At 33.0% G+C, this 12,548-nt stretch overlaps 1 protein-coding gene across 4 annotated transcripts in view; it reads right to left on the reverse strand.

Annotated features, from left to right (window-relative positions):
- The window catches only part of LOC140450233 (uncharacterized), a 47,805-nt gene extending 38,919 nt beyond the window's left edge, over positions 1 to 8,886 (reverse strand). Inside the window, exon 1 of one of the 4 annotated variants that reach the window (XR_011951990.1) lies at positions 8,605 to 8,859. The gene's annotated coding sequence lies outside the window, so the exon portion shown is untranslated. Of the gene's footprint in view, positions 1 to 8,604 lie in introns of all 4 variants that reach the window. The other 3 variants (XM_072543746.1, XM_072543747.1, XM_072543744.1) reach the window with 3 other exon arrangements.
- Positions 8,887 to 12,548: the final 3,662 nt, after the last annotated feature.

The following is a 12,548-nucleotide window of genomic DNA, read 5'->3' on the forward strand; positions in this document are numbered from 1 at the left end:
TGGCAAAATTGCAAGTATCTAATATTTTCTATTAAATATCTAATATTTCATACATACAGGGTGTTTCCAAATGACACTTACAACGTTTGACTGTAGATACTTCTCGAAAAATTGAACAAAACGATATAGTTAATGAGGGGTCAAACTTATTTACTTTTCGAGATACAGGGTGTTAAAATTAAAAAAATTAAATTCTTTTAGTTAATAACAACAATAACTTTAAAACCAATAAACGTATTTACTTGAAATTTAGTACTCGTAGGTTGTTTTTAAATGAAAAATAGCTTCCTTTAGTGAGAAAAAATTGTCCATGGTACAATACAATGGTGTGTATTTAGAAAAATTTTTCACCTTTACTTTTTTTTATGAAGTCAGCTATTCTAAAACACAATTATTTTTATTGTAATTGAATTAACAAAAAAAAAAACTTTTGTTGAATTTTAAAATAAGTTATATGATGTACTAATGGTTAGTAACAAAAACTAATTTGTGGATTAATACTGCATTTAAAACACTTAGCGAGTATTTTTTTTTTCCAAACCAGTTATTTGATTAACCAAAAACACCTTGTATATTTTTATATTTTAAAGGTTGGGTTAAAATAAAGGTTTTTATTTTTATTTATAGATAGCATGTGAGAAGAAATTTCAGATAGACCAACATGTGAGAATTGCTTCACACATTGCAAAAAAAGGAAAAATAGGAGAAAAACATCAAACTTCAATGGCTAAATGTTTCGAATCTACTTCAAAAAAATTAGATGAGCAAGAAACTTTTAAGGAAGACTTGTGTCGCGCATTAGTGTCTGCAAACATACCGCTTTCAAAATTAGCAAATGTAAATTTTAGTTCGTTTCTAAAAAAATATTGCAAACTTAATGTTCCAAGTGATCGGTCTCTAAGAAGAAATAATGTGAACGGGCTATACTCGTCGGTATTAATTAATATTAAGGAAGAAATTGCAGATAATTATTTTTACATATCTGTAGACGAAACCACTGATTCCTCAGGAAAGTATATTGCTCATGTATTGATTGGTGTTCTTATAGAAGATACCTTACCAAAATCTCATCTTATTTCATGCCAGCAACTTGAGAAAACAAATGCTTTAAAAATTTCGCGTTTTATACAAGAAACATTAGCAACTTTTTTTCTTCCGACAACTATTCCTTCTAATAAATTACTGCTTATTTTATCGGATGCTGCTCCTTATATGGTGAAAGCAGGACAAAATTTAAAAATATTTTTCCCAGATTTAATACATGTTACTTGTGTAGCGCATGGATTAAACAGAGTTGCAGAGGAAATACGAAAAAAGTTTCCTCTTGTAAATACCATGATATCCAGTGTCAAAAAAGTATTTCTTAAATCTCCTATAAGAATTCAACTTTATAAAGAAATGCTACCTAACATTCCTCTTCCACCACAACCTATTTTAACGCGATGGGGAACATGGTTAGAAGCAGCTAATTTTTATGCAGATCATTTTGTTAAAATAAAGAACATAATTGATACGTTAACAGATGAAAGTTGCCAATCTCTTTTGGATTCTAAACAAACTTTTCAGAGTAACTTGCTTCAACAAGAACTTTCGTTTATAAAATCAAATTTTAGTTTTGTTCAAAAAACAATTACTCAGTTAGAATCACCAAAACTGTCATTGTTCGAAAGTACAGCATTAATAAAAGAATTTGCGTCATGTTGTCGGAACGTTAGAGGTAATATTGGAAAAGATATTTTAAAAAAATTTGAAGCTACTATGGAAAAAAATAAAGGTTACCATATTCTTTCTGAAGTAGTCAGTGTTCTAGCTGGAAATATTTCGGAAACAATTAATTTAGAACCAAATGTTTTGGTTAGGTTGAAAAATGCTCCCGTTACATCAGTTGATGTTGAACGAAGTTTTTCCATATATAAATATATATGTACTCAGACAGAAGCCACAAGTTTTTGTTAGAAAATTTTGAACACCACTTGGTCATTTATTGTTACCATAATTCTAAATAAGTTTATTCATACTTAAAAATGATGTAGTTACTTAAAATAAATGTAAATCTTAATGAATAGTAGGAAATATTTAGTTATGTACACTTTTTTTTTTTAAATAAAATTGTTACTATTTTACGATTTTTTTATTTATTTGTATGCATATTTGGTAAAATATTTGCATATTTTCGGGTAAACACGTGCATATTTATGCGCATATTTTCTACATTTTTATTTGCATATTTACCGAAGTCTAGTTATCATGAACAGAAATTTTAGTCAAAATTTACAACTCGTTCTGTATATTATCAAACAATGGGAGCAGACACTTGTTAATGGTCATTTATTATTACCATACGTAAGGGCTCGTATTCATGAAGCAAAATTTATACATAGTTCGCCTGATAGGTTATTTCTATGAAAGTAGTATTTGTGGGACTATGGTTCAAATCGCTAGCTGTTCCGAATAAACAAAAATTTAGCTTAAAACATAGTATCTTAAAATTCTAAATGGATCGTTGGACGTTGAATTAGAACACGCATGTGGATAGGATCGGCCGTTGGATTAGCTACGGTAAGAGATGGAAATTTACGGCTTGATATAACTCAATCATTGATCATTGATTAAGTAAGACGATAAAAAGACTTTTTAAATCATATCCTGATGAAACAGAGGAGGTATCTACGCTTAAACTTTGTTAAGGCTCATTTAAAAGAAGAGAGGGTCTTTCAAGTAAAAGGAAATAAATCTGTATTCATTAACCCACGTTCAAGTCTGAAAACGCGACTGTCGTGTTCAGTGAATATCCTCAGAGGCCACCAAAGCGTGTCGCGCGGTCTTTGACTATATGACAATATATGAACGTTTTCTCAGCGGATTTTTCACGAATTACAACAAATATCTGCTGGCCGCTTGGAAACACAGGCATATACTGGAGTTTGTGTTTGGTTTTCGAATTTTGATGTTAAACTTTATTCTGAGTATATGACAATGTATGAATGTTATCTGGGCGGATTTTTCACAAATTATTATAACAAATATCTTCTGTCCTATTGATACATTGGATGATAATATGAAAATGATGGATTCGAAACTAAAAGTTGGTCACTCCTTATATATGGATAATTTTTAAAATAGTGTTCCATTGTGTAAAAAACTACTTTCGGTTAAAACTTCTCTTACAGGAACATTGAGAGCAGGAAGAGCGGAAAATTCACACGAAGTTGTTTCTCAAAAATTAAAACAAAATGAACTGGTGAGTGCTTACAATAATAAAGGGATATGTCTGTGTAAATGAAAAGATCAGCGAGATATTTTAATGATCTCTTTCGAATTAGTTCATAAAATGGTTTCAACAATAACTACGAAAGGAATTGATAAAGAAAAGCCCCGTTTAGTCGCTGAATATAACAAAAACAAAGGTGGGATTGACTTAGGTGACCAGATGTTAAATTATTATAGTTGCGAACACAAAACTATGAGTTGGTACAAAAAAATGGGCATACATATTTTTCAAATTATGCTAATCAACGCATGCTATTTCTATAATAATTCTAATACAAAAATGTCATTGTACGACTTTTTATTGTCGGTGATTGATAGTCTTTTGGGACCAAACCCAAAAATCCCTCAAGTCAAGAAAAATTTGACGTTTCATTTGCCATCCCATTCTCCTAAATCAGCTAATGGTATTAAAACACGATGACGGTGTAAATATTGCTGGCAAACCAAAAAAATAAAGAAAAGACTCATTGTCTTATTGTGCGGAGTGCCCTGAACATCCGGGATTGTGCTTAGAAAATTGTTTTAGACGTTTTCATGAAAAAATTGATAGGTAATTAATTTGTTTTCTTGATGTTGTTGCCATTTAATAATTACTTATGTTAGTTATCTAGGTTCATAATTATATCTTTTCTCAATCAGATTATTACTTTTTTGAAGTTTAACCCACACATTTTCTGCTATGTGGCCACCAACACGACACACGCGCTGAGTTTTTTTTTTGTGACCAAATTATTTTTTTTTGTACCCATATTTATTATAAATGACTTTTTAAAGTGTACCTTAAAAATTAATTAGTTTACACAAATACATCTCAGTGGCCCACTTAAAAAAAGAGATGGAGCTGAACGTGTTAAGGACAGCGGTGATGAAGATGCTGTGGAAATAAGTAACTTGCCAGGAAATCAACTACGAATAGAGGCAGAAATAGTCATAAATGATCCAAAAACCCATACCAAATCTGTTATAAATGAAGATAAAAAAGACATCCCTTTGCCGCACTCTAAAAAGAATACGTCAAAGTCTAAAAATCAAGTAGTTCCTACAGTAAATGTGAAACAAAAGAAGAACAAACGCCGCAAAAACTGTCGATGAACCAAAGAGTACATACACAGTAAGATTTCAAGTTAGAATATAATAGAAGGTCCAAAAAACATCATTTCCCCGGTAGATACTTTTTTCCTATTCTTTGATGATACAATTACTCAGATGCTTGTTGAATTTTCAAATATGTTTGCCAATTTACATAACCGTGAAGGCGATATTACAACAAACGAAATTAAATTTTTTATTGGAATTTTATTATATAGTGAATATATGAGTGTTCCTAGGCGAGATATGTACTGGGAAAAATTCCCTGCTTCTATTCACGACCTTGTAGCTAAACCAATGTCTAGAAACCATTTTAGATTTATCATATAGAATATTCATTGCTGTGACAATGCAAAATTGGATACACAAGACAAATTTTCAAAGGTTCGACCACTGATTAATATAATGAATCAAAAATTTCTCGATTTAGCACCACAAGAAGAACACCACAGCTTGGATGAGTAATTCCGTATTATGGAAAACATGGATCCAAGCAATTTATCCGTTGTAAACCTATCAGATAGGGATATAAATTTTGGATGGGGACTACTAGGCTAGGTTATGTGGAGTGGTTTGATCCATATCAGCGATTTCATTCACTATTACAGATAAATAAAACTTCTTGGTTTGGGACCTAAGTGTTGTCTTACAATTTGTTGATGCCCTAGAATTCAAGGCTTACAAATTACCCTATGATATATATTTTGACAACTATTTTACCACGCTGCTGCTTTTGGAAGAACTTACATCTAGGGGATGTAAAGAAATAGGTACAATAATAGGAAATCGCCTATAGTATTTTTCATATAAAAATACGTGCACGTCATTCACGATTTACGACGTCAGAACCCCACAGCGTTGCCAAAACATCAGAATAGTTAGTAAGTGAGGAATTTTTAAAATGTCAACTATTTGTCAAACTATTATATTAACAGTAAATACACTTAGTTTTAAGATTACTGCAACACACTAAAATACATAAAAAAAACATTCTAATACAAAATTATATATTCTAAATTTTAAACTTACCACTTTTAGAGCATTAATAATAAAAATGTTCTGCCATTATTTCTTGTTCATAATAATCTATCTTATATGAAAGCTTATCAGCTTTCTACAGACTATTTAGTTGTTTTGGCATAGCACAATCATAATAATCACATAATTAGTTTTTAACGCTATTAATCGAAATTTAATATGTATTTATAAATACAATTTATTAATATATAATATACATTATGATCAAATTGTGTAAGAAATCAAAACATAAACAAAATTCTTACTCTAAAAAAGCGGCAACATTTTAAACAATTTTACCACACGCTGAACTGTCAAAAAATTTGAAGTATTCCCATATCAGTTGCGTACAATTGTCTAATATATTTAATTAAAATTATTATTTTGTGGAATATTATACTTAAAGAGTTATTTTAAAAAATTTATATTATTAATAATAACAAATGTTTTTGGTTATTTAATCAATATAATTCTAAAATTCCCAATATAATGATGATTACATTTTTCTGATTATTATACCATGTTGACGCCTATGAAAGATCGAGCAGTTCCGTATGGGTTTCGTATTATTAGCTGTGTTAGACTTAGCTTCGATCGACCTTTGTAGCCATACCTAAAACATCAAGTGCAAAACACTGCATATATAACAAATGCGAAGCAAATATATCGGAGTCACAGTTAGGATTCCGAAGCGCATTGGGCACAAGAGAGGCGATCTTCAGTCTGCAAGTTTTAATTCAAAGATGCAGAGACATGCACAAGGACGTCCACTTGTGCTTCATCGACTTCTCCAAGGCGTTTGACAAGGTGAAACATGATAAACTTATGGAAATGCTCAGGAAGATGCATATTGATGGCAAGGATCTGCGCATAATAACCAGTCTCTATTGAAACCAAAGTGCTGAGATAAAGATGGGCGACTTACACAGTGGGAAGATAGATATTGAAAAGGGTGTACTACAGGGATGCGTCCTCTCGCCGCTCCTGTTCAATATATACTCTGAACAAATCTTCAGAGAAGCGCTGGGAGAAGTTTCGGAGGGTATCAAAGTAAATGGAGAGGTAATCAATAATATTAGATATGCTGACGACACAGTTATTATCGCAAATGACTGCAACGAGCTTCAAAGACTCATGAAAAGCATACACACAGCAAGTCAAGAATATGGTTTAGAACTCAATACAACCAAAACTAAATGCATGCTCATCAGCAGAACACAACAACCTCAGATGCAATTGACATTAAACAACCGAAAAATAGAACAAGTGGAGACATACATATACCTTGGAACCACAGTTAACACAAAATGGGACCAGTCAACAGAAATAAGATCACGAATTGAAAAAGCGCGAAACGCGTTCAACAATATGAAAAAGTGGTTCACAAGCAAAATCTCAATGGAACTAAAATTAAGACTGGTCAAGTGTTATGTCTTCCCGGTCTTGTTCTATGGAGCAGAGGCATGGACCACAACGGAAGCCACCCTGAAGAAACTAGAATCCTTTGAGCTGTGGATATATCGCCGTATTCTTTGGATATCCTGGACAGACCACATCACTAACGTGGAAGTAATGCAGAGGATAGGCAAAAGCAAAGAAATAATCTTCACCGTAAAGAAACGGAAGCTTGAGTACTTCGGACATGTCATGAGGTATACTAGGTACCGGCTGCTACAGTTAATAGTCCAAGGAAGAATCGACAGTAGGAGGGGACCGGGAAGAAGACGACACTCATGGATGCATAACCTGCGACAATGGTTCGGACTAACATCGACCGAACTGTTCAGAGGTGCCGTAAACAAAGTCAAAATAGCCTTGTTAATAGCCAACGTCCGAAACGGATAGGGCAAAGGAAGAAGAAGAAGCTGTGTTAGGAACATTTGAACTCTAACGTTGACGTTCTGAAAATTTTAAATATAAGTGACGTCACTTTATATAAATTGTGACGTGCACGCATTTTTATATGAAAAATACTATAGGTAAAGATTGTGATATTGAGGGTTCAGACACACTGAAAAAGCAAGAAAGGGGTTCGTTTGACTACTGCACGGCAGAGGAAAGTGAAATAGTAGTTTGCAAATGGAATGACAATAATGTTGTTTCCATAATATCTAATCACAATCAGATATATCCAACAAAGCAAGTACAACGGTATTCTCAAAGGAGGTGCTTGTTGATCAACCTAATATTATAAAACAGTTTAATGAAAACATGGGTGGCGTCGATCGGACAGATGAAAATATCAGCTACTACAGAGTAGTCATCCCTGGCAAGAAATAGTATTTTCCCATAATAAGCCACATAGTGGATCTAGCAGAACAAAATGCCTGGCAACTCCATAGAATTAGTGTGGTAAAATTGATCATTTACAACATGGTAGCACAATTACAGTAGGGATTCTTGAATCTTTTAAAAAGACAACAAAAAGAGGACCCAGCAAACCTTCAGCCAATTTGAATAGTCACTCAAGATACGATAGGATGGACCAACTTATTGTCTATAAGGACACTCAAACTCGTGCTGCTTGCCACAAAAAATGTAATTTTTGCTGCAATAAATTTAATGTAGCACTATATCCAAAACAACGTTTTTATAAATATTATACAAACTAGATATTTAAGATTTTTTTATTTGAATTTGTTGAAATAATTAGAATAAAAAACTTTGTTTTGAAATTTTGGTAGTTTTAATTATTTCTTATTCACAGTCATTGAGTATGCCACCGGGCTTTTAAAAGGACACCCATTTTTGAAAAATATGTCGTATTTTTTGCAAAATTTCTTCCATACTTTATTTCAGTCAACCTTAATAAGCCTAAAAATTAATTATCTCATCAATATAAGAGAATAAAAGTTTCGGCCTTAAATGGGTTAATAACATTGAATTGTTAAACATACTAAATAAGAGCCTTACGCAAGCTTTTCAACAGTCCAAGAAAATTAATAAATTTAAGACAGACATAGATTTTGATAATCATCAGAAATCCACTTCTAGCGTATTATATTTTTCAATCACTTATTCATAAAGTTCAAGTTGTACACATCTGAAAATTATCAAATTGATGAAGATATGTTGATAGAGAAACATCTGTTATCAGTTAACTATAAATTGTAATAAAAACATTTACAAGCCCGGTATTTTCCAAAAAGATAATTTCGAGTGTTTTGTTTGATTATTTTAAAATTACTGTTAAAAAATTTAAAGAATAAATTTTTTAAAAATATTCACCTATAATACTAGTATGTTGGCATCAAATTTAAATTAGACACTCAAAAAGTTTTTTACTTGGGGTATTTATTCTCTCTGTATGTAAATTAAATTGCCACAACACTCACAACACATCATAACAAACACCTACATTACCAAGCAGTACGTTGCACCATCTGATTGAACTGTCACCTGTTTCCCACCTTATGAGTAATTAAGTAGTATCTTGGCGCGATATAATTGATAAGATAAGAGCATACAACCATATTCCGTAACAATTCAATAGCAACTGAGTGTCGTTTCAACAATAGCGGAAAACATTTTGGTGCCTGTTGATTGTATTATATTATTGATCAATTTTCGACATTAATATTTAAAAATAATTCGAATATGTCGGTGTACACTTATTGTATTGTTGTGTTTATTGTAGGCGTAGGTTGGGACCGATAATTTTTTAATTTATTTAAGTTTAACTACTATTACGAAACATTTATATAAAAACATTTTTACGATGTATAAGAAAAACAATGTCAGATTTATAAATATTCTATATTACCGATAGAAAAATGTAACGACTTTAAAAACAATTGATAGAACCCAGAGATGTAGAGTAAAAAACCTGCTTTGCTCCATACAGAAATTATTATTATCATCATCTTCTTAGCGTTAATCCTGCACTATTGCAAGGTCCGCTGCTTTAATGAGTCCTCTCCACCTGGTTCGATCTCCATGGTATATATATAAGATTCTTAAACCCCTAAGTGGAGCATAGAGCTTCAGTGAAAACGCGCCATCAGGTTCTATTTTGCGCTAAGGCCTTCACCTCATTCCAACACTTTCCTTGGCCTCTTATCTCGTCCATGATGGATCTTCTTCAAGTTTGTATTGTGTGACCGATCCAACCCCATTTTCTGGACTTAATTTCATTTTGTACCCTCTTTTGTTCGGTCAGGTATAGCAGATCTTCGTTTCTGATGGTGTTAGGCCAGAATATATGAACAATTATTCGTAGACATTTGTTAACAAAGACCTGCAGTTTGTCTGTGAGGGTGTTTGTCACTTTCCAGGTTTCACATCAGTAGAGTAGAACAGACATGACATTTGATCGGAATATTCGGATCTTTGTCCTTGTAGTATACTCGCCAGATCTCCAAACAGGGTTGAGCGTGCTGAAAGCTTGTTGGGCTTTTCGTATCCTCATACGGATATCGTCTTCTGTACCTCCGTTTTCTGTTATGACACTTCCAAGATACGTAAAGTTTTCCACATTTTCAATCTGCATATTGTCGATAGTAAATAGTGTGTTGTTCCTTGCATTTATTCTCATGGACTTGGTTTTACTAATATTGATTTTCAAACCTATTTTATTGGCTTCAGTGGAAAGTGTTTCCAATTGGTAAGCCAGATCTTGGAACCTTTGACCTAATAGGCAGATATCGTCCGCGTATTCTAGATCGCTTAGGCGTGTGGTTAACGTCCATTGTATCCCTCTTGTGTTGGAGTCTGATTTGGAGAGAACATAGTCTATAGCTATGTTAAAATGAAACGGAGAAAGCACGCATCCCTGTCTAACTCCAGTTAGTACGTCGAATTCGTCACTGTTGATCCCATTGTGTGTCACGCTGCATTTCGCATCAGTATATAGTGACTTTATATATAATAAAAATTATTTTTTGTGGGATGTTTCTTAGCTCTAAAATTTTCCATACAGCAGCGTGAGACAAGCTATCAAAGGCACGTTCGAAATCAACAAAAACCATGTATAGGGGTGTGTTCCATTCAACCGATTGTTCCATTATTACCCTCACAGTATTAATGTGGTCTATGCAGGAGGATTCTGGTCTAAAGCCTGCTTGATTAGCTCGAAACTCAACCTTGAAATTCAACCATGGTATTTGATGTCAATTTTGGCGTTGAATTGGCGGTCTTAGTGGAAAAGTTCGTACTTAGCAAGGTTCGTGTGTCTTGCGCCACTTTTTAAATAAACGCAACTTAATTTTCTTTTCTTGCAAGCGCGTTGTACCTCTTCATTCCACCCCCACACTTACTTATCTATGTAGGCGTTTTCTTAAATTTGATCTTCCACCTGCGCCATAGCTTAGCCATCCGCTGGCCAAAGTTCATATTTACATGAACAAGAGCGATCTTCAGTTGGTTTTTGTTTTCGTCTAATCGCCACAACTTCATATGGTCTGGTTCAGTAGTATCTATTCGTTGATGTTGCTCAATAACAAGCTGCAAGTCCATGAAGAAAAGACGATCTTGTACGATGACGTTATCAGGTGGTATAACTTTGACATTCACGGCTAGTTTTAAGTCCTATGATCATGTGCTGCCACCCCCTGGAGAATTCATATCTCATTGTTGTTACGGGTACCACCTTGATGATATTTATAACCGTCACGTGAGGATCTAAGTGACCATTCAGTCGAGCCCCATCAATCGAATATGTCCATTCAGCTGGTCACAAAACTTATGCTTAATCCTCGGAGCACTCAGATTAAGGGGCGTAGCAGCTGATTGCTGTGAGGGTAGTATTGGCAATAATCTTAATGGGCATTATACGATCGGCGACGAAGTTTATTCCGCCGATGCTGTTATATTGTTATAAGTTACATATATAATTGCGGCCTTGTTATAAGAGTAATTCTACAGTTCATTCATAATACATAATTATTTTCAACTGTCAACAATATTGTACGTGAAAACCAACCAGGGTCGTACTGAGGTGTATCATATGATTGTTAAAAATATTTACTTCTTGAAATTAAAAATGTAAGAATTTATTGAAGTTTAACTGTGAGTAAAGAAGAGAAGAAGAAGAAGATATAAGAAGAGCAGAAGAGAAAAGAAGTTATGAAAAAGAACCTCAAATATTGAAATCAAAAGTTAAGGCGGCAATTAAAAAGCTAAAATTCAAAAAACCAGAAGAAGAAGATGGAATAACAGCTGAAACACTCAAAGAAATGGGAGAATTAGGGACGGAAGTAATGCTTAGAACTTGCAATGAGATCTGGAATACCGGAAAGTGGCCAAATGACTGGGGTAAACTCACGTTTATTCCCATATACAAAAAAGGTTCACTGACAGATTGCAGTAATTACCGTACAGTAGCATTGATATCTATGAAAGACTAAAATCAATTCTCTTACCACAAATTCCCTAAGAACAATTCGGATTCATCCCAGGTAGAGGAACAAGAGAACATATTCTTAATATTCGTCAAATTATCGAAAAATCTCGAGAGTTTAACATAGAAACAAATTTTTGCTTTGTTGACTATTCCAAGGCCTTCGATACCGTAAAATGGGATAAAATGTGGCATATACTTGGAGAGATGAGTACGCCAGAACATCTAATCTATTTATTACAAAATTTATATGTAAATAATAGTGCTAACGTAGGAGTTAATCATGTGGTTTCGAAAAACTTCAAATTAAAATCTGGAGTTCGACAGGGATGCATAATATCCCCTAATTCTATTCTATATATATATATATATATATATATATATATATATATATATATATATATATATATATATATATATATATATATATATATATATATATATATATATATATATGTATATATATAGTGAACATATAATTCGTCAAGTTTTTGAGGAATGACAAGGTGAATCTACGAAGAGGTCGAAATACTTATAAGCGGCTTGACGCTGTCCTGTATTGAAACAAAAATCTAATATCGTCATTATGTTTTATTTCTTTACACTTTTTGGAGTACCAGAAACTGAGTTTACTACGAATTTTGACCGTGATGAACGGCATGTGGAATACATATTTTAGATTCCCTTGCTGAGTAATTCATCAAGCTGTTTGCTTTGCAAGTTGTAGAAAGCACAGTGGTAAAAATTTGAATTTTCAGAGCATTTTGAGAGCAAATAAAGATGATGATATTTTAGAATGGTGGTCTAAGTAGGTACTAATTATAACAAAACGTAG

This window comes from Diabrotica undecimpunctata, chromosome 9 (assembly GCF_040954645.1).
Source record: "Diabrotica undecimpunctata isolate CICGRU chromosome 9, icDiaUnde3, whole genome shotgun sequence".
Taxonomy (NCBI): Eukaryota; Metazoa; Arthropoda; class Insecta; order Coleoptera; family Chrysomelidae; genus Diabrotica; species Diabrotica undecimpunctata.